General features: G+C 43.3%; 1 protein-coding gene across 1 annotated transcript in view; it reads right to left on the bottom strand.

Annotated features, from left to right (window-relative positions):
• Positions 1–22,023, bottom strand: part of LOC115459088 (xyloside xylosyltransferase 1-like) — a 115,577-nt gene that overhangs the window by 72,094 nt on the left and 21,460 nt on the right. The window lies entirely within an intron of this gene.

Raw genomic sequence — 22,023 nt, forward strand, 5'->3', positions numbered from 1 at the left:
CCCACCTACTCCTTAGCCAGCTTTTAATTACTATTACTACTAATATTTATGATTTCTACAGCACTGTACACAAACCCGTAAGACACAGTCCCTGCTTAACAGGGACAAGCAGCAGTAGACACAGCATTGAAACTATCCTAATTGCTTTAAAATATGACATATTTGCTACTGTTGATGCAGAGAAATCTGTTCTTTTGGTCTTTTTAGACCTTTCTACTGTGTTTAATTGATCATCAGTTTTTCATTTGTCATCTGATAGGACTTAGGATAGCAGACACTGTCCTAAATTAGATATGGGGGGAAAAAAACCCCAAAAACCAATTCTCAATCTTTAGGGCACAGGAGGACTCTTTTTCTAGTAACTACCAGGGGCGTAGCTACGGGTGGGCCTGGGTAATTTCAGTTCTGGCCCGCCCACCCACTTTTCCTTACGGCACTGCCCTGACGTAAGAGACGGGCGGAGCCTGCAGAGCCAGCAGCCAATGCTTCGAGGCTGCCTGCGGTGCCGCGTTTTTTAAAAAACATTTTTTCTTGTCGAGTCGTCGTTTGCGTTGGCGCTCAGCTCAGTCAGCTGAGCGCTTCTTCTTTTTGTAGCGCCGGCCCTGCTGCTCATCAGGCAAAGCAGCAGTGGCCGGCAATGGGAGCTGGGGCTGGTGGGCCTGAATCGGGAGAGGGAAAATGGATGGCAGGATGGGGAGAAAGAGGGAAAACGGATGGGAGGGTGGCAGAGAAAGAGGGAAAACGGATGGGAGGGTGGCAGAGAAAGAGGGAAAACAGATGGGAGGGTGGCAGAGAAAGAGGGAAAACAGATGGGAGGGTGGCAGAGAAAGAGGGAAAACAGATGGGAGGGTGGCAGAGAAAGAGGGGAAACAGATGGGAGGGTGGCAGAGAAAGAGGGGAAACAGATGGGAGGGTGGCAGAGAAAAACAGATGGGAGGGTGGCAGAGAAAGAGGGAAAACAGATGGGAGGGTGGCAGAGAAAAACAGATGGGAGGGTGGCAGAGAAAGAGGGAAAACAGATGGGAGGATGGCAGAGAAAGAGGGAAAACAGAAGGATGGGGAGAGAAAGAGGGAAAACAGATGGGAGGATGGCAGAGAAAGAGGGAAAACAGATGGGAGGATGGCAGAGAAAGAGGGAAAACGGAAGGATGGGGAGAGAAAGAGGGAAAACAGATGGGAGGATGGCAGAGAAAGAGGGAAAACAGATGGGAGGATGGCAGAGAAAGAGGGAAAACAGATGGGAGGATGGCAGAGAAAGAGGGAAAACAGATGGGAGGATGCAGAGAAAAAGGGGAGAGACTGGAAGGATGTGGAAAGAGAAGGGACACTGAACAGAAAAGGGTAGAGAGATAGACTGGTTAGAAGGAGGGAGAGAGACATTAGATGGAAGGATCAGGAGAGAGGGTAGATGGGTAGAAGGATGGGGAGAGAAAGAGGGAAGACACTGGATGGAAGGGTAGGGAGAAAGAGGTGACACAGGATGGAAGGATGAGAAAGAAAGAGGGGAGACGGAAGGATGGGGAGAGAGAGGGGAGACGCTGGAAGGATGGGGAGAGAAAGAGGAGAGCTGCTGCATGGAAAGGGGGAGTAGTGAAAGATTGGAGAATAAGAGGAAGGGGCATGGGGAGAACAAGGGTGAGAAAAAGATAAAAAGCCATAAGTAGATGAAGGAAATTAAAGAATGGATAGTAAGAATGAATTAAATCTGGACACAGAGAGAGGCAGAAAAATATTGAAGAAAGCAAAGAAAAAGGAGAGAAAAATGAGAAATGGCCAGGAAACCCTGGCAAAAGAGTTAAGCGAAAACAAAGGAAAGCAGAATCTAGAGACTGGGAGCAACACAATGAGAAAAAGTAAATGGCCATACAAGAAAGGTAAAGAAAATAATTTTATTTTTAATTTAGGATAAAGTAATATGGTACCTGTGTTAATGAAGTTTCAGAGACCAATACTTCCTTCCTTAGGTCAGGCGAGGATACCGTAACAGCATTATACTGACCTGAGGCAGGAGGTTTTGGCCTCTGAAAGCTCACTGAAAAGGATTAGGCTATTAAATAAATTGTCTGAAATCTGATGCACTGAAAAGCAGCACTTTACCCTGTGTGACAAATGCATCTGAGTGTGACTAAATTTTGCTGGGGGGGGGGGGGGGTAGAGAGAAAATTTTGTGCCCACCCACTATCGGGCTCATTTTCAAAGCACTTAGCCTCCCAAAGTTCCATAGAAACCTATGGAACTTAGCCTCCCAAAGTGCTTTGAAAATATGCCTCTTTGGGTTCAGGCCCACCCAAAATTGGCAGTCTGGCTACGCCACTGGTTACTACTACTACTACTATTTAGCATTTCTATAGCGCTACAAGGCGTACGCAGTGCTGCACAAACATAGAAGACAGTCCCTGCTCAAAGAGCTTACAATCTAATAGACAAAAATAAAGTAAGCAAATCAAATCAATTAATGTGAACGGGAAGGAAGAGAGGAGGGTAGGTGGAGGCAGGTGGTTACAAGTGGTCACAAGTCAAAAGCAATGTTAAAGAGGTGGGCTTTCAGTCTAGATTTAAAGGTGGCCAAGGATGGGGCAAGACGTAGGGGCTCAGGAAGTTTATTCCAGGCGTAGGGTGCAGCGAGACAGAAGGCGCGAAGTCTGGAGGTGGCAGTAGTGGAGAAGGGAACAGATAAGAAGGATTTATCCATGGAGCAGAGTGCACGGGAAGGGGTGTAGGGAAGGACGAGTGTGGAGAGATACTGGGGAGCAGCAGAGTGAGTACATTTATAGGTTAATAGAAGAAGTTTGAACAGGATGCGAAAACGGATAGGGAGCCAGTGAAGCGACTTGAGGAGAGGGGTAGTATGAGTAAAGTGACCCTGGCGGAAGACGAGACGGGCAGCAGAGTTTTGAACCGACTGGAGAGGGGAGAGGTGACTAAGTGGGAGGCCAGCAAGAAGCAGATTGCAGTAGTCTAAACGAGAAGTGACAAGGGTGTTGATGAGGGTTTTGGTAGAGTGCTCGGAAAGAAAGGGGCGTATTTTACGGATGTTGTAAAGAAAGAAACGACAGGTCTTGGCAATCTGCTGGATATGAGCAGAGAAGGAGAGAGAAGAGTCAAAGATGACCCCAAGGTTTCGAGCTGAGGAGACAGGGAGAATGAGAGAGCCATCAACAGAAATAGAAAACGGGGGGGGGGGGGGGGGGGGGGGAGGTGGGTTTGGGGGGAAAAATGAGAAGCTCGGTTTTGGTCATGTTTGCTGTCTGGATGTCTCAATGCCACCTGAAATTAATGTCAGACAAGCAAGTTCTTATCCTTTATCCTGTGGAGTCTCAAAGGGCTGGGTTCTGGCTTAACTATTTTTAACTTTTTTTTCTTAGTCCTTTGGCCACCCCCGTCATAGTGTCACTGGCTATTTCCATGCCAGTAACATGCAACTGCTTTACTAAATGGATTACACTCCACTTGACCTCTCTCAATTAAAATGGATGTTTAGACGCAGAGGCTTAATATTAAATCAATTGAAATCTACAGCCATCTGGGTTTATGGCCAACATCTTGTCACCATTGATTTTAAGAAGCATTATTGAACTGCAGGATAGTTCAGTTATTCTAGGTATTCTCTTGGATAAGGAATTGTCATTTGATTCACGTATTAAACAAGGAGCGAAGGTGTGCTTCATTTCTTAGGCACATCTGTGCTATTAGCGCATTTTTGCGTCTTAAGGATTTTTTTTTTTTTTGTTACATTTGTACCCTGTGCTTTCCCACTCATGGCAGGCTCAATGCGGCTTACATGGGGCAATGGAGGGTTAAGTGACTTGCCCAAAGTCACAAGGAGCTGCCTGTGCCTGAAATGGGAATCGAACTCAGTTCCTCAGGACCAAAGTCCACCACCCTAACCACTAGGCCGCTCCCCACTGTTGCTACTATTTGAGATTCTACATGGAATGTTGCTATTCCACTAGCAACATTCCATGTAGAAGTCGGCCCTTGCAGATCACCAATGTAGCCGCGCAGGCTTCTACATGGAATGTTGCTAGTGGAATAGCAACATTCCATGTAGAATCTCCAATAGTATCTATTTTATTTTTGTTACATTTGTACCCTGCGCTTTCCCACTCATGGCAGGCTCAATGCGGCTTACATGGGGCAATGGAGGGTTAAGTGACTTGCCCAGAGTCACAAGGAGCTGCCTGTGCCTGAAGTGGGAATCAAACTCAGTTCCCCAGGACCAAAGTCCACCATCCTAACCACTAGGCCACTCCTCCACTTGTGTATGTATTTGAACTCATCATATAATGAAATTAAACTGGTTTCTCTTAAGCACCAGCATCAATACTGTTGTAAAGTACTATGCTTAGAAGTGTGCGCATGCAATCCTTTTTCTCATTGATCAACATCTGCTTTCTATATTTTTCTGCATGAAGTATAAATTGTGATGTAAGACATAAGCATCGCCACAGTGGGACAGACCAAAGGTCCATCTAGCCCAGCACCCTGTCTCCAACAGTGGCCAATCCAGGTCTCAATCATCCGACAAGATCCACGGAGCAAAGCATTTTGTACTGCTTGTCCCAGGAATAATGGATTTTTCCCTACGTTCCTTTAATAACATTCTGTGGCCTTTTCCTTCAGGAAGCCGTCCAAACCTTTTTAAACTCTGCTAAGCTAACCGCCTTAACCACATTCTCCGGCAACGAATTCTAGAGTCGAATTACGCGCTGAGTAAAGAAAACTATTCTCTTATTTGTTTTAAACTTACTGCACTCCAGCTTCATCGCATGCCCCCTTGTCCTAGTATTATTGGAGAGCGTAAACAGACGCTCCATATCTATCTTTTCCACTCCACTCATTATTTTATATACCTCTATCATATCACCCCTCAGCCGCCTTTTCTCATGCAATCCCTTTTCTCATTGATCAACATCTGCTTTCTATATTTTTCTGCATGAAGTATAAATTGTGATGTAAGACATAAGCATCGCCACAGTGGGACAGACCAAAGGTCCATCTAGCCCAGCACCCTGTCTCCAACAGTGGCCAATCCAGGTCACAATCATCCGACAAGATCCACAGAGCAAAGCATTTTGTACTGCTTGTCCCAGGAATAATGGATTTTTCCCTACGTTCCTTTAATAACATTCTGTGGCCTTTTCCTTCAGGAAGCCGTCCAAACCTTTTTAAACTCTGCTAAGCTAACCGCCTTAACCACATTCTCCGGCAACGAATTCTAGAGTCGAATTACGCGCTGAGTAAAGAAAACTATTCTCTTATTTGTTTTAAACTTACTGCACTCCAGCTTCATCGCATGCCCCCTTGTCCTAGTATTATTGGAGAGCGTAAACAGACGCTCCATATCTATCTTTTCCATTCCACTCATTATTTTATATACCTCTATCATATCACCCCTCAGCCGCCTTTTCTCATGCAATCCCTTTTCTCACTGATCAACAATCTGCTTTCTATATTTTTCTGCATGAAGTATAAATTGTGATATTGACACATAGGGCAGAAGTACATCACAGGGTTTCATTGTTCGTGCTAATATCCAAGTTCCATACTCACCTCGCCAATGTCTTCGTTGTCAGTTATAGCCACACTGTGGGAACAGCTTCCCTCACACTTGAAAGATCAGAGTCTACATACTCAAAGTTCAAGTTTAGCTTAATCATTTTTTTAAATGGCTTACCAGGATGCACTTTATTTTCCTGTAATGTAGGGTTCAGGTTGGTCATTTGGGATAAGCAATGATGTTCAGACAAACCAAACAGCAGCAGTGACCCAAGGAAGGAGAAACACAGCAAGAGTTTATCCAAATGTCAACTTTAATGGAAACAGGCCCCAACCTGGCCAAGTTTCGGAAAAACCTTCTTCAGGGATCACATAGGTTTCCACAATATATTCACAGATTCAATTGCAATTGTTACTTCATTGATGCTATTCTATCCTATATAATAAAACTCACCCTGAACGTTCTGAGGACACCGACGTCACTGTCAGTACCTGCGGGCACTTCCTTCCGGTTCGAAGGGTTCATGGTGGTGAAGCCAACGAAATCGCTGTGTCTGGGCCCCGCCCTTGTGTCAAACGTGATGACGTCGAGGGCGGAGCAATGGCGTCAGTGGGTTTACAACCAACAAGGACTCGGGAGATGAAGGTGGCATCCGTTGACGAGGTCCGGAACAATGGCGGTCAGTGGCTTCACAACGCCGAAGGGGTGGGTAGGGAGGGAGGGGGGGGGGGTAAGGGAGGAAAACCTTGCTAGCGCCCATTTCATTTGCTCCAGAAACGGGCATGTTTTACTAGTTTTTTTAATAGTTTAGGTATATGTGCATACATGAGTAGGGCAACAGCACTATTGCAATATATTTTTTTAGACGTTTGGATAATTTTTATTACTTTTTTTTATAATTTGAATAAACACTTTTGCAATTGGTCATAGTTGTATTTTGAATACATACTAATTAGGGATAGCATGAAAACCAGACTCCAGTTTGACACCCCTGCTCTAGACTATCAGGAACTGACCCTGTCAACCATGAGTAGGCAACCTCGGTCCTCGAGGACAGCAACTCAGTTGGAGTTTGCAGATTTCCCCAATAAAATGGAGGCAGTGCATGCAAATAAGATTCCATGCACCTTCATTGGGGAAATCCTGAAACCCTACTGGGTTGTGGGGCCCTCAAGGACCGAGATTGCCCACCCCTGCTCTAAATGAATGGTTATACTTGTTTTTGAAGTTACATCTTTTAATGCAGCATCTCTCAAGCCATTTCTGGAGTATCCTTAATAAATATGAAGTTACTGCTGGGGAAAGCACTTTGTGACAGTTCAATTATGCAACAATTTGAGATAAATGATTTTTTTATATATTTTTTTAACATAATGTTCACAACAGATAAAGTTTTGTAGCACTACTGTTAAGATGATTTTCATCGGAAGCTATAATTTCCCAGCAGCAGCAATATGGGTATGTACTGAGCACCATAATATTACAAATTAAATATTGACTATTTAATTAGGTTAATATTAAAATACAGAATCAACAAAAATGTTTGAATAATAAATATGCATGAGATATTTGCACGCAATGGAGGCAATACATGCAAATGTATTTCATGCATATTCATTGTACATATCCTGAAAACTTTACCAATGTTCATTGGGGAGATGTATGAATTTTCACAGAAAATTTCATCAAAATCCGTGATGGTCGCGCAGGGACCACCAGACCACTTGACATGGAATGACCCATATATTTGTAGCCCTCTTCCTGTCTTTGGTAATCAGCTCAATTGGTACCACAGAACACCATGACGGACAGTGAAACAGTCAGAACTGAGTCACTCAGCAGTCACAGATTACGCATCCTGGGGCTGGCACTGCATTTAGTGATCAAGACACAGAGAAACATGACAGCAGATAAGGGCCAAATGGCCCATCCAGTTTGCCCATCCTCAGTAGCTCTTCCTTTTCTAAGGGATCCCACATGCCTGTCTGACACTTTCTTAAATTCTGATACAGTCCTCGTCTCCACGACCTCCACCGGGAGGCCATTCCATGCATTTTTTTAAATTTATTTATTAGGATTTATTTACCGTCTTTTTGAAGGAGTTCACTCAAGGCTGTGTACAGTAAGAGTAAACCAAACATGAGCAAGAGAATTACAGCAGTGAAAATATTCAAATAAAATACAAGCGTATGGCATAGTATACTACTTACAATATCAACACAATACACAACAGAACGTTTTAATTGACAGTGTAGGGTATAAGCAAAGATGGAACAAATAGATAGGTAAGAGAGTAAGAGAATAAGGTGACTAATTTAAAGAAAGGTGAACATGAGGTCAGAGAGATGGTTAAATCTTATCACCACTTTCTGTGAAAGAGTATTTTCTTAGATTCTCCTAAGCCTATTTCCTCTTAACTTCATCCTGTGCCATCGCATTCCAGAGTTTTCCTTCATTTGAAAAAGGTTCACCTCCTGTACATTAATGCCACATTAACGTCTCTATCATATCCCCTCTCTCCCGCATCTCTTCCAGTGTATACATGTTGAGGTTATAAGCCTGTCCTTATCTGTTTTATGACAGAAACCGATTACTAATTTTGTAGCCGCCCTCTGAACCAACTCCACCTTGTTTACATCTTGTTGACAGACTTGCACATGGTACTCTAAATGGGGCATCACCAGAGACTTGGTGCTTGCCCTGACAAGAGACTACATGATTTCCTTTTCAGCTTTGAAAAGAGATGGCTGAGGAGAGATATATAATTGAGGTCTACAAAATCCCGTGTGGTGTAGAACGGGTAGAAGTGAATCGATTTTTCACTCTTTCAAAAAGTACAAAGACCAAGGGCCACTCAATGAAGTTACATGGAAATACTTTTTTAAAACAAGTAGGAGGAAATATTTTATTCATGCAAAGAATAGTTAAGCTCTGGAATTTGCTGCTGGAGAATGTGGTTAACAACAATTAGCATATCTGGAGTTTAAAAAAAAAAAAAGGTTTGGACAAGTTCCTGGAGGCAAAGTCCATATATTATTGCCTCAGGATGGTGGAATGGAATGTTGCTACTAATTGGGTTTCTGCCAGGTCCTTGTGACCTGGATTGGCCACTGTTGGAAGCAGGATACTGGGCTAGAGGGACCATTGGTCTGATCCAGTATGGCTATTCTTAAGTTTTCCTTTTCAGAGAAAACATGCAGTCAGCATGCCTCTAGAGAAAGCTTTTCATTGGAATGCTCCCTGTAGATTTTCCATTAACCTTCAATTAGGCAGCTAGTATTTGGAAGAAAGAATGTCCAATTCCCCACTACATATTTACCGCTCTTGATTCCTATCATTAAGTACCGTCCACCAACAAGCTCCTGGCAAGAAACCCCATCATGACTGGCTTAAAAACAGATCACGGCTTCCACTGCTGGGTTTTAAAATAGCATTTTTTTCAGCTGCATTACTCTGTTTTAAGCGTACTCTGAGCTTAAGCCTGAAGCTCAGAAAACAGGATAGGAATCTTAAATATCAAAGCCTTGGGGGACAGCTGTTGTGAGCTCATCAGGTTTTGGATACATTTTACATCTGGTAGAATCCTGACCCTGCATTTTGCAATCTGCTCCTCTGACTGGGTGGGTCTTGCACAAGTTACCAGCTTGAATTCAGAGGTGATACTCCTCGACCTGCTCATTTCATGCTTTCAATAATAGAAATTAAATTACGCATGCAAAAAAAAGTCAGCAGAGAGAGAAGGGCTGCTCACAACGCCACTTCAGGTCCTGACGTACATAATCTTCCGTGACCCTGGAGCCAAGTGCTTCATGATGACAAACAGCACAAGACCATGCAGCTAAATTCAGGATGGGTTCAATTCAAATGGATTGAACACTATGGTACTGACTGCACAATATTTACCAGCTTAAGGTCAACAGTGTAGACAAGCAACATTTTCTTTCAATAGAAGTTAACTAAGAGGAAAAAAAAAAAAGACCGATAAACATTCAGTGGATCAAAATGGAAGCATAGGCGTAAAATCCGCCCCTTTCTTTCCAAGCACTCTACCAAAACCCTCATCCACACCCTTGTCCCCTCTCGTTTAGACTACTGCAATCTGCTTCTTGCTGGCCTCCCACTTAGTCACCTCTCCCCTCTCCAGTCGGTTCAAAACTCTGCTGCCCGTCTCATCTTCCGCCAGGGTCGCTTTACTCATACTACCCCTCTCCTCAAGACCCTTCACTGGCTCCCTATCCGTTTTCGCATCCTGTTCAAACTTCTTCTACTAACCTATAAATGTACTCACTCTGCTGCTCCCCAGTATCTCTCCACACTTGTCCTTCCCTACACCCCTTCCCATGCACTCCGCTCCACAGATAAATCCTTCTTATCTGTTCCCTTCTCCACTACTGCCAACTCCAGACTTTGCGCCTTCTGTCTCGCTGCACCCTACGCCTGGAATAAACTTCCTGAGCCCCTACGTCTTGCCCCATCCTTGGCCACCTTTAAATCTAGACTGAAAGCCCACCTCTTTAACATTGCTTTTGACTCGTAACCACTTGTAACCACTCGCCTCCACCTACCCTCCTCTCCTCCTTCCTGTACACATTAATTGATTTGATTACTTTATTTTTTGTCTATTAGATTGTAAGCTCTTTGAGCAGGGACTGTCTTTCTTCTATGTTTGTGCAGCGCTGCGTATGCCTTGTAGCGCTATAGAATTGCTAAATAGTAGTAGTAGTAACCAGGGTTACATTCCCTCCTAATAAACTGTGGTGTGGAGGAGTGGCCTCCAGACTTGTAGCGCTATAAAATGCTAAATAGTAGTAGTAACTTCATCTTGGCCTGTAAACCCTACTGGTCATACCAAGATGTCATGATGAGTTTCTCCTGTGCTGGCAAGACATGGCTTCTTAGCTTTCCAGGTAGTACTTTGCAATGGCAAATTCTACTACGGAACTACTGCATCAGAATTTTATTAGCCATTAGTAGATGTATCTATGGGGCAGAAAATGATAGTCTATGAATAACTTAGGGCTGTACCGAATATTCGTATTCGATTCGGCCCTGAAAAATTTGTATTCGGTCAAATAGTGATTTAAATTCCAATACAAATTATCCAGGGCTCTACTGTGCTAAATCCTACCAAAATGATCTCTGATTCCACATTGCTTCTTTTATTATTTATGTTAAAGTTCAATGCCCATTATTCATATTTGGACAAATAATATTTTTCATTATTCGTATTTGGACAAAAAGTAAAATATGCTATTCGGTACAGCTCATATAACATTAGATTGCTAATATGAGAGTTGGAGAGTCCACAGGGTAGAAGTTAAAACATTAGAATTGACCGTGACAACAAAACAGTAACATACACAAACCAGAGATGGCTCAGGAGACCAAGTGTAGCTGTTTTTGAATTTATTGAAGAAAAAAAAAAAAAAGATTGAACTACTTTAGCTCAGATGCTTGGAAACAGAATTTCTAATGTTGCCATTAGAAATACATTCGGTGCCAGTTGGTTGGGAAAGTTACTCACCAAGAGCCCAGGATGAAGTACCCTCCTGCTAGATTAACGTCAAGAGGCTAAGGTCTGGGTTATGTACAGGCAGACAAGCCAAGGTCTGCAGTCAGCAATTGAGTGGAGGAGTGGCCTAGTGCTTAGGGTGGTGGACTTTGGTCCTGGGGAACTGAGTTCGATTCCCACTTCAGGCACAGGCAAGCTCCTTGTGACTCTGGGCAAGTCACTTAACCCTCCATTGCCCCATGTAAGCCGCATTGAGCCTGCCATGAGTGGGAAAGCACAGGGTACAAATGTAACAAAAATAAAATAGATACTATTGGAGATTCCACATGGAATGTTGCTACTATTGGAGATTCCACATGGAATGTTGCTATTCCACTAGCAACATTCCATGTAGAAGGCTGCACAGGCTTCTGTTCCTGTGAGTCTGACGTCCTGCACATACGTGCAGGACGTCAGACTCACAGAAGCAGAAGCCTGTGCGGCCACATTGGTGATCTGCAAGGGCCGACTCCAAATAGTAGCAACAGTGGAGGAGTGGCCTAGTGGTTAGGGTGGTGGACTTTGGTCCTGGGGAACTGAGTTTGATTCCCACTTCAGGCACAGGCAGCTCCTTGTGACTCTGGGCAAGTCACTTAACCCTCCATTGCCCCATGTAAGCCGCATTGAGCCTGCCATGAGTGGGAAAGCGCAGGGTACAAATGTAACAAAAATAAAATAAATTGTGAGGCTGATGGGGGAATTAGATAGTATATGAAAGCTACATAGACTGTGGTCTGTACCTTGGAAGTCAGAATATCTCAGATTAGAGAACTTGATTACCTGTTTTGGAATTGCACTGTGAATTACGTTGTGCAAGGGGCCTGTATGTTAACGGTGAAAGTCACTAATTAGAAACTAATGGTAAAGCATCTACTTATTTCTGTAATAAAGCGTGCAATTAGTATTCCATATATGAGGTAGGCCACTAGTAAAGGGAGATTATGCTAAGTTCCTGATTGACAGAGCTGCCTTAGAAGGACTGGCCAGTGATACTGGATCAAACCCAAAGCTCCATCAAGCCCCCAAAATTCTGTCTGACAGTGTCCAACCCAAGAATAGAGAGTACCCAGCAAATGCCAAACAGATCCATTCCTTCCCGCTCCTAAATCTAGCTTTATTTTTCAATTCTTTCTCTCTCTGAATATATTTCTATTTGTAAGTATATAACAACTTTAATATTTAAAATGATAAAATGTGGGATAGTCTTGGGGCCTGGTATCAGTATCTCACGAGGATTCTGGATTCAAGTAGGCCACAGAAGTTAATATGCTCAGGCCCAAAGAAATGACCACTAAACTCCAATGAAGTTTCTGTCCCTGTTGCCTTTCCAAAGGATCCATCCAGGGTGCCAAGTTGCCTGGCTGACCAGATAGAAGTGAACACACAAGGAGGGGCATAATCGAACGCGAACGCCCATTTGTAAAAACGTCCATCTCCGATAACGGGTCCGTGAAGGGGCGGGCCGAACTGTATTTTCGAAAAAAATGGACGTCCATCTTTTTTTTTCGAAAATACATTGGATTAGGGCGTTTTTTGAGCTGGGCGTTTTTGTTTTTTAGCGATAATCAAAACCGAAGCGTCCCAGCTCAAAAACGACCAAATCCAAGGCATTTGGTCGTGGGAGGGGCCAGCATTCGTAGTGCACTGGTCCCCCTGAGATGCCTCTATGCCAGCCTCAAATATCATACCTAGCTCCATGACAGTAGTATGCAGGTCCCCAGAGCAATTTTACTTTAGTTGGTGCTGCGCGGGACCCATGCAGAGAGGAAAAATCGGAAGAAAAAAAAAACAAGCAAGCAAGTGCAGTCAGGGACCTCCAAATTAAAAGATAGTAAAAGGGGGAATTGAACCAGCAACCTTTTGATTACAAGCTCAGTGCTCTAGCCAGTGCACCACTGATTAGATGTCCTTTGTTTTCCATTAAGTCTCTCCAAGTTTCTGTCAGCAAATCACAGCTCATTTAGCTGACATCTGTGTCAGCTAAACAGCGGTGATTGGCTGACAGAAACTTGGAGGGACTTAATGGAAAGGGAAGGACATCTAAGCACCTGAGTAATGTGGTTCACTGGCTAGAGCACTGAGCTTGTAATCAGAAGGTTGCTGGTTCGAGTCCCCCTTTTACTATTGTGGTAATTTAGACGTCCCTGACTGCAGTTGCTTGTTTTTTTTTTTTTTTCTTCCGATTTTTCCTCTCTGCATGGGTCCCGCACAGCACTAACTAAACTAAAATTACTTCGGGGACCTGCATACTGCTGTCACGGAGCTGGGGATGACATTTGAGGCTGGCTTACAAGTTGGGAAAAAAGTGTTTAACATTCGGATTTTTTTTGGTGGGAGGGGGTTACTGACCACTGGGGGAGTCAGGGGAGGTCATCCCCGGTTCCCTCCGGTGGTCATCTGGTCATTTAGGGCACTTTTTTGGGACCTGTTCGTGAAAAAAACGGGTCCAACAAAAGTGACCTAAATTCTCTCTGAAAACGCCTTTCTTTTTTCCATTATCGGCCGAGCATGCACATCTCTGCTCAGCAGATAACCACGCCTCAGTCCCGCCTTCACCACGCCTCCGACACGCCCCCGTCAACTTTATGCATTCCCGCGACGGAGTGCAGTTGGAAACGCCCAAAATCGGCTTTCGATTATACCGATTTGGGCACCCACAAGAGAAAGACGTCCATCTCCCGATTTAGGTCGGAATTTGGGCGTTTTTCTCTTTCGAAAATAAGCCTCAAGGGGAAAGGTCCACAAAAAGCCAGAGGAGAGTCAAGTAGCATTTTTTTGAATCCTGAGTTATAATCTGAGTACTGCCATTAACTCTCTTTGTGATCTTACAAAATGTAAGTATTTCCATGTGCCGCCATTTCCCAAACTCTGGCTGGTTAATAAACATCTATATATAGCAACATACATAGTAAATGACAGCAGATAATGAACGACCAGCATGATCCATCTAGTCTGTCCTGCTGCCCCATCTTTCTATGCCACTCTGTACAGGTTACATATCTCTATGCCTTGTTTGAACATCATTTAAGTTTTCTGCTTTCATTCCTTCCTCTAGCTATCTAGGGCTCCTGTGTGTTTATCCCTTGCTGTTTTGAAATTCTATCATGGTTTTGACTGTACAGACAGTTAAACTCTCATTAATGGTTAGCTGTGCTAATGCCATTATCACACATTCTCTGCCGCAAGGCCCACTGCGTTAATTATTAGAACGTGCAAATAAATAAATGGCCTCCCCTCACTGTGGAAAACAAACTGATGGACACAGATCTTAGTGAAACATGACCTGGAGATCAATCTCAGAACTATTTCACAGTTTCTTCTTCTATCTTCAACCAGGCTTTTAACGGAAGAAGTAACTAACTTGCTAGTCACACCGGCTGCACATACTATAAATAGCAGGGTGTGTTTCTACAATCCTACCCTAGCTCAAATAATTTTCAAACACCATCTGACCTCAACTGCAACTTTCTTGAAATTAGTCCCCTTGTTTTCTAACATGTTGCTCCATCTTATGTACGTGTTCCATTTTGCTTACATTCTATGCTAATAAAATGTTTTATTGTGTATTGTGTTGACATTGTAATGTAGTATACTGTGCTCATACAAGGTATTATTTGAATATTTTTACTACTGTAATTGTCTATTGCTTATGTTTGACTTATTCTTGCTGTACACGTCCTTGAGTGAATTCCTTCAAAAAGGCAATTAATAAGTTATAAAATATAAATAAATATTTGACTGTCTGAAGCAGGTGAAAATGCAATGCTTTAAGTTAGGTCTGAGAAAGCCAGACAGCAGAACTTGCAAACTTAGCTGATAGTGTCTCAGAGAAATAGGCAGCAGGAGCCACAGGCTTAGCTGAGGGCAGCTCAGTAAAAGTGTAAACAGTGCAACTTAATTTATTTATTTTATTTATTTATTTAGATTTTGCTCACACCTTTTTCATTAGTAGCTCAAGGTAAGTTACATTCAGGTACTCTGGATATTTCTCTGTCCCAGAAGGGCTCACAATCTAAGCTTGTACCTGAGGCAATGGAGGGTTAAGTGACTTGCCAAAGATCACAAGGAGCAGCAGTGGGATTTGAACTGGCCACCTCTGGATTGCAAGATCGGTGCTCTAACCACTAGGCCACTCCTCCACCCCAAAGAATCTTGTTACTCTTTGGGGTTCTACATGGAATGTCGCTACTCTTTGAGATTCTGCATGGAATCTTGTCACTCTTTAAGATTCCAGAATCTTATTTATTTAGATTTTGCTCACACCTTTTTCAGTAGTAGCTCAAGGTGAGTTACATTCAGGTACTCTGGATATTTCTCTGTCCCAGGAGGGCTCACAATCTAAGTTTGTACCTGAGGCAATGGAGGGTTAAGTGACTTGCCCAAGATCACAAGGAGCAGCAGTGGGATTTGAACCGGACACCTCTGGATTGCAAGATCGGTGCTCTAACCACTAGGCCACTCCTCCACAATCAAGAAGACTAGAACGCGCATGGAAAAAATAAAAGACAAAAACACACACTCAACACATGGAAACAGATACAAAAGAAATACAAATATGCAATAAGACAGACCAAAAGGTCATATTACAAAACCAAAATCGGGCCAGACTACAACAACACGAAGAAACTATACCATCTCGTGAATAAATTACTAGACACAACACCGGTCACCACAACCAACACCGACATCCCATCTGTAGATAATCTTGCTAAATATTTCAACGAAAAAATTATTAATCTACGCAAAACCCTACCTCTGGACAACTCGGACATAGAAAACTTCATAAATGGGCTGGACCCCACCCCTGGCGAATACCCGGCGGACCGATTATGGACAAACTTCGCTCTCCTCAGTGCCAACATAGTTACTCAGGCGATCAAAAAATACTCCAAAAGCCATTGTCAATTGGACATCTGCCCCAGCTACCTAATACAATCTGCCCCCCCACCGCTTCATAACAGATCCCACATCCCATCTAAATTTCATGCTTCAGCGGGGTATTTTCCCTAAAGAAAAAGGCAACATCCTACTCACCCCAATACCAAAAGACATCAAGAAAAAAAAAAAAAACAAACGGCATCACCAACTACCGCCCAGTAGCATCCATTCCATTAGTAGTCAAACTCATGGAAGGACTGGTAACCAAACAACTCAATGACTACATAAACAAATTCACTATACTACATCAGTCACAATCAGGATTCCGACCACAACATAGCACCGAAACAGTACTCCTTACTCTCCTATCCAAATTCAAACAGGAGATAGCTATAGGCAAAAGCATTCTCCTCCTTCAATTTGACATGTCCAGAGCATTCGACATGGTTAACCATAATATCTTGCTAAGACTCCTAGACTATTTCGGAATTGGTGGTAACACTCTCAACTGGATTAAGGGCTTTCTAATCACCAGAATATACCAAGTGAAATCAAGCACCAACATATCGTCACCCTGGAAACCAGACTGCAGAGTACCACAAGGATCCCCACTATCACCAATCCTTTTCAACCTCATGATGGTCCCACGCGCCAAAGTCTTACCTACACATGGCCTTAATCCATTCATTTACGCTGATGACGTCACACTATACATCCCCTAGTTGGAATGTGTTTGCCCATGAGTTAATGATGTTTAAACTGAGCTTGATTTTATTGGTGATTTCTGCTAAATCAACACAGAAAAAATACACTGTCTCATAATTTCATCCTAATACAACACATACAAACCCACAAACATTAACACCCCAGGATAACACCCTCCCTATTTCAGACAGCCTGAAAATTCTCGGAGTAACAACTGACCGTAACCTCCAACTAGAGTCCAAAGCTAAACTCACCAGCACCAAACCACTCCAAGAAAAACTGCACTGGCTTCCAATTAAGGAACGTATCGCATTCAAAATCTGTATGACAGTTCACAAAATCATCTACGGCGAGGCACCAGGATACATGACAGACCTCATCGACCCACCACCCAGAAACACCACAAAATCAGCAAGATCATACTTAAACCTCCATTACCCAAGCAGCAAAGGACTCAAAGGAGACTCAATAATTAGGCATGTAGATAGCTGGTGGACATAAGGATCGCTTGGTTACTTGACTGCCTAGTGCAAAGGGATGGATCTCACATGTTACCTAGATAAGATTTTAGACAGTGCTGGGGAGGAACCAGCTGTACTGGTACATGTGAAAATGGTACATAGGAATATGTCTCTCATGAATATTCATTGTGGGTATCCTGAAAACCTGACTGGCTGTGGTGCCTCCAGGACCAGGTTTGGGAGCCACTGGCCTAATGGTTAGAGCAACAGGGAAGCCAGGGTTCAAATCCCACTGCTAGTCTTACAATCTTGCACACTTAGCCCTCCATTGCCTCAGGCACAGACAGACTGTAACCCTCCAGGGACAGGAAAATACCTAGTAGTATATAAGTACATAAGTAGTGCCATACTGGGAAAGACCAAAGGTCCATCTAGCCCAGCATCCTGTCACCGACAGTGGCCAATCCAGGTCAAGGGCACCTGGCACGCTCCCCAAACGTAAAAACATTCCAGACAAGTTATACCTAAAAATGAGGAATTTTTCCAGTCCATTTAATAGCGGTCTATGGACTTGTCCTTTAGGAATCTATCTAACCCCTTTTTAAACTCCGTCAAGCTAACCGCCCGTACCACGTTCTCCGGCAACGAATTCCAGAGTCTAATTACACGTTGGGTGAAGAAAACTTTTCTCCGATTCGTTTTAAATTTACCACACTGTAGCTTCAACTCATGCCCTCTAGTCCTAGTATTTTTGGATAGCGTGAACAGTCGCTTCACATCCACCCGATCCATTCCACTCATTATTTTATACACTTCTATCATATCTCCCCTCAGCCGTCTCTTCTCCAAGCTGAAAAGCCCTAGCCTTCTCAGCCTCTCTTCATAGGAAAGTTGTCCCATCCCCACTATCATTTTCGTCGCCCTTCGCTGTACCTTTTCCAATTCTACTATATCTTTTTTGAGATACGGAGACCAGTACTGAACACAATACTCCAGGTGCGGTCGCACCATGGAGCGATACAACGGCATTATAACATCCGCACACCTGGACTCCATACCCTTCCTAATAACACCCAACATTCTATTCGCTTTCCTAGCCGCAGCAGCACACTGAGCAGAAGGTTTCAGCGTATCATCGACGACGACACCCAGATCCCTTTCTTGATCCGTAACTCCTAACGCGGAACCTTGCAAGACGTAGCTATAATTCGGGTTCCTCTTACCCACATGCATCACTTTGGACTTGTCAACATTGAACTTCATCTGCCACTTGCACGCCCATTCTCCCAGTCTCGCAAGGTCCTCCTGTAATCGTTCACATTCCTCCTGCGACTTGACGACCCTGAATAATTTTGTGTCATCGGCGAATTTAATTACCTCACTAGTTATTCCCATCTCTAGGTCATTTATAAATACATTAAAAAGCAACGGACCCAGCACAGACCCCTGCGGGACCCCACTAACTACCCTCCTCCACTGAGAATACTGGCCACGCAATCCTACTCTCTGCTTCCTATCTTTCAACCAGTTCTTAATCCATAATAATACCCTACCTCCGATTCCATGACTCTGCAATTTCTTCAGGAGTCTTTCGTGCGGCACTTTGTCAAACGCCTTCTGAAAATCCAGATATACAATATCAACCGGCTCCCCATTGTCCACATGTTTGCTCAAAAAAATGCATTAGATTGGTGAGGCAAGACTTCCCTTCACTAAATCCGTGCTGACTTTGTCTCATCAGTCCATGTTTTTGTATATGCTCTGCAATTTTATTCTTAATAATAGCCACCACCATCTTGCCCGGCACCGACGTCAGACTCACCGGTCTATAATTTCCCGGATCTCCTCTGGAACCCTTCTTAAAAATCGGAGTAACATTGGCTACCCTCCAGTCTTCCGGTACTACACTCGATTTTAGGGACAGATTGCATATTTCTAACAGTAGCTCCGCAAGTTCATTTTTTAGTTCTATTAATACTCTGGGATGAATACCATCAGGTCCCGGTGATTTACTACTCTTCAGCTTGCTGAACTGACCCATTACATCCTCCAAGGTTACAGAGAATTTGTTTAGTTTCTCCGACTCCCCCGCTTCAAATATTCTTTCCGGCACCGGTGTCCCCCCCAAATCCTCCTCAGTGAAGACCGAAGCAAAGAATTCATTTAATTTCTCCGCTACGGCTTTGTCCTCCTTGATCGCCCCTTTAACACCATTTTCGTCCAGCGGCCCAACCGACTCTTTGGCCAGTTTCCTGCTTTTAATGTATCTAAAAAAATTTTTACTATGTATTTTTGCTTCCAACGCTAATTTCTTCTCAAAGTCCTTTTTTGCCCTCCTTATCTCCGCTTTGCATTTGGCTTGGCATTCCTTATGATCTATCCTGTTACTTTCAGTTGGTTCTCTTCTCCACTTTCTGAAGGATTGTTTTTTGGCTCTAATGATTTCCTTTATCTTACTGTTTAGCCACGCCGGCTGACGTTTAGTCTTTTTTCCTTTTTTTCTAATACGTGGAATATATTTGTCCTGAACCTCCAGGATGGTGTTTTTAAACAGCATCCACGCCTGATGCAAGTTTTTTACTCTGCGAGCTGCTCCTTTCAGTCTTTTTTTCACCATTTTTCTCATTTTGTCGTAATCACCTTTTCTATAGTTAAACGCTAGCGTACTTGATTTCCTAGTTTCACTTCCTTCAATGCCAATATCAAAACCGATCATATTATGATCACTGTTATCAAGCGGCCCTCGTATCGTTACCCCCCTGCACTAGATCATGAGCACCACTAAGGACTAAGTCTAGTATTTTTCCTTCTCTTGTCGGCTCCTGAACTAGCTGTTCCATGAAGCTGTCCTTGATTTCATCAAGAAATCCTATGTCCCTTGCGTGTACAGATGTTACATCTGAATGTAACTCACCTTGAGCTACTACTGGAAAAGGCACATGCTAAATTCAAGATTCCTGCACCTTCCCTTACCTTCAAAAATGTAATCTATGCAAAGAAAAATCACTAAAGTAGTTTTAGTACAGATCATATGCTTAATCAGACTAACACATGTAATTCACCTTGAGCTACTACTGAAAAGTGTGAGCAAAATTCATATAAACAAAAATAATAAACGCATGGAGTACCCCTATCAAAACTTCTTCAATGTCATTCTCCCCACAAGATCTTAAACTGATGGGGTGCCGAGACAGAACGCGCGCTCAAGTCGACCATGGCACACGGCCATTCAGAGGCGCCTGGTTTTCCACCTCTCAGGTCACCTGGGGATGTTGGCGAGGCAGAACTATGGTCGATCTGTTAACGGTGACACCTAGCAGGTGGGTGTAGGGTCCAGAATTGCAATTATTTCTGAAGCAGCTTTGATGCATGACCCCCCCCCCCTCTCAGCGGAGGGAGTAAACAGAGAGGGATTAGGAGAAAAATCCCCATTGAGCTGTGAATAAATGTTCATGGCATCAGATCCCAGCTCCAGTTCTAACTGAACTCAAAGTGAAAGATACAGAAGGAAGTGTCGTGTCAAAAGAAACATTTTTTAAAAAAATGCCCATTCTGATGGTTGTTATAACAGAGACATAACAAAATGTGCAGCCTTCATAACTTTAGCAATAACCTTAGCTGCACAGTGTGTATCAAACAGAAAGTAGCACAGAGATGTCCCAAGGGTGTCTGGGAAAGAAAACATGCTCTCCCCATCCAGGCTGTACTCTGACAGGAATGGCCAAAAATATGTTTGCTTCCACACACCCGCCTTCTTAACTGACAACTCCAATTTGCCGAGCTCTCTATAATTAGACCAATTAGACCAACTTTGGTCCTAGGGAACTGAGGAACTGAGTTCGATTCCCACTTCAGGCACAGGCAGCTCCTTGTGACTCTGGGCAAGTCACTTAACCCTTCATTGCCTCATGTAAGCCGCATTGAGCCTGCCATGGGTAGGAAAGCGCGGGGTACAAATATAATAAAAAAAAATAGCCAAATAAATCCTAATAAACTTCAGAACCTCCCACTGCTCTCCCCTGCACTAGGTTTTGCTATCCAAGTATTTTTTTTTTTTTTTTTTTTTGGTATATCAAAATTTTTAAAAATGACTAGACTGACAGCAGAACTGGTTACTGTGTCAGGAAATGTACTTGTGCTAATTTTAAAATCACTGATACTGCATAATTCAGAAACTGGCAGAAGGACATTTACATTTTTCTTTCAGGACTGATCCTAACAGATTGGTTAGAGAAGAAAACGCTGTACATTATACAGCGATTAAAGCTTAAAACAGCATTTTAAACAAGACAAAACATTTTGGCCTTCCTTTAACAATCCTTGCAGGTATACAGCAAGGACCACCCATCAGAAGTCATCCCAAAACAGGAGTCAAACATCAGAAGTCAACTTCCTTGTGCCTCACTTCGCCCCAAAATAACAACCACCGAATTATAGCATTAAGTGCTGCCAAGCCATTCGCTCCAGAAGTGGCTGCATGCTACATACACGTCCTCTTCTCTTTGCCCTACCCTGAAGGCTAAACACGTTTCTTATGCAGAAATCAGCAATTCCGTTTCCTTCTTATCCTACTGACTTGCTCTTCAACTAAGGGGCCTGTCTCACAGACAATTATTTGGATTAGAAATAATGAACCTCAATCTCTCTTCTTCAGGTGTGAACTACGTTATTAACACTGACTAGCACAAGAGCTTCCACTGCCCAAACCAATTAGTGAAGGATGGCCCAGAGCGCAAAGGGCTCAGAGGGAGACAGTAGACTGGTTTTCAATTTTAGCTCTCCCACGCTGACACTATTGTGACGGCTGCATCAGAGCCTGAACTCGAGAGCTCTTCACATCTTGTCTGCGACTGATTAAATTTCAGGAGATCTGCGATGAGTAATAAGTTTCCAAGATAACAAATCTGCTGTGCAGAAGAGACTCAGTT

The sequence above is a fragment of the Microcaecilia unicolor genome, unplaced genomic scaffold, assembly GCF_901765095.1.
Source record: "Microcaecilia unicolor unplaced genomic scaffold, aMicUni1.1, whole genome shotgun sequence".
Classification (NCBI taxonomy): Eukaryota; Metazoa; Chordata; class Amphibia; order Gymnophiona; family Siphonopidae; genus Microcaecilia; species Microcaecilia unicolor.